General features: G+C 46.0%; 1 long non-coding RNA gene across 1 annotated transcript in view; it reads left to right on the plus strand.

Moving 5' to 3' along the window:
* LOC110273934 (uncharacterized) overlaps positions 1-402 on the plus strand; it is a 6,975-nt gene that overhangs the window by 5,551 nt on the left and 1,022 nt on the right. The window lies entirely within an intron of this gene.

Here is a 402-nt window from a genome sequence, read left to right on the forward strand (position 1 = left end):
GTTTGTGTGTTTTTCTGTGATTTCAGGTATTTTCTGGCTGAAATTGAGGGTTCTGAGCAAAAATCTGATTCAGAGGCTGAAAAGGACTGCAGATGCTGTTGGATTCTGACCTCCCTGCACTCGAAGTGGATTTTCTGGAGCTACAGAAGCCCAATTGGCGCGATCTTAACGGCGTTGGAAAGTAGACATCCTGGGCTTTCCAGAAATATATGATAGTCCATACTTTGCCCAAGATTTGATGGCCCAAACCGGCGTGGCAAATCAGCCTCAGAAATTCCAGCGTTAAACGCCGGAACTGGCATAAAACTTGGAGTTAAACGCCCAAGCTGGCATAAAAGCTGGCGTTTAACTCCAGAAAAGGTCTCTACACGAAAATGCTTCATTGCTCAGCCCAAGCACACA

Source organism: Arachis duranensis, chromosome 7 (assembly GCF_000817695.3).
Source record: "Arachis duranensis cultivar V14167 chromosome 7, aradu.V14167.gnm2.J7QH, whole genome shotgun sequence".
Classification (NCBI taxonomy): Eukaryota; Viridiplantae; Streptophyta; class Magnoliopsida; order Fabales; family Fabaceae; genus Arachis; species Arachis duranensis.